The following is a 971-nucleotide window of genomic DNA, read 5'->3' as shown; positions in this document are numbered from 1 at the left end:
TACACTTTTAAAAGATTCTGCCTGCTCGGAAGAGCATGCTGGGAACTCAGGAGAGACAAGGACACTGGTTAAGAGGCCACTGCTTATGTCCAGATGGGATGGGGTAATGTAAATGGCTGGTTCCAGAGTAGAAGTAGCAGAGGTACAAGTGAACAGAATCTACACATTTTGGTAGTGGAACCAATAGGACTTGTGGGTAGATTGGTGGAAAGAACCAGTGGCAGCATCTGAGGTTTTGACTTGGGAACTGGGTGAACGGTGGTGACTTTAGCTGAGAAAGGGAAATTAGAAGAGGAGAGGAGTGTGGAGGTAGAGAATGGAGAGCTGAGCGCGGGATGCCTGTTAAACATCTTAGTTGATCCACCTAATGGGCACCTGGGTATATGAATCTGGAGCTTGGGAGAAAGATCTGGACAGACAGTGGGGAGTTTATCATGTGCCTGCAAATAGCATTTTCTCCTCTAAATCCAAGTGAAAAGGAAATGTTTCAATTCAATTTAATCTAAAAGGGAATCCATTTTTAAATCATCCTGTATCTGCACAGATATATCTTTAATCCAGTGAGGGAGAAGATGATCTTTTTCTTTTGTGTTTTTGTGGGCATGGTCATTTATAACTTTCTAAACACATGAGTGGGCCACCGTGTTTATCTGAGGAAGATTTGCTTTTCACCTCTAAGTCTCCTGAAGCAAGATACAGTCTCCATTTCCCAGAAGCTTGTTGGGAAGATGGTGTATGGCAAACAAGAGAAAAGGTTGAGACTGGATTGCCAGCAAAAGATGGATCCGTAACACACTTCCCTGTGTACCTTTTAGGCAAACATAGAAATTTCAGTTCTAAGAATCCAGCTGGGGCTGGGCACAGTGGCTCACACCTGTAATCCCAGCACTTTGGGAGGCCGAGGCAGGTGGATCACCTGAGTTCAGGAGTTCGAGACCAGACTGGCCAACATGGTGAAACCCCGTCTCTAC

At 45.0% G+C, this 971-nt stretch overlaps 1 protein-coding gene across 1 annotated transcript in view; it reads left to right on the top strand.

Moving 5' to 3' along the window:
- The window catches only part of MAK (male germ cell-associated kinase), a 93797-nt gene that overhangs the window by 69742 nt on the left and 23084 nt on the right, over window positions 1-971 (top strand). The gene's annotated exons all lie outside the window — the stretch shown is intronic.

Source organism: Colobus angolensis, unplaced genomic scaffold (assembly GCF_000951035.1).
Source record: "Colobus angolensis palliatus isolate OR3802 unplaced genomic scaffold, Cang.pa_1.0 Scaffold6, whole genome shotgun sequence".
In the NCBI taxonomy this organism is placed as follows: domain Eukaryota; kingdom Metazoa; phylum Chordata; class Mammalia; order Primates; family Cercopithecidae; genus Colobus; species Colobus angolensis.
This window is presented reverse-complemented; position numbering and strand designations above follow the sequence as displayed.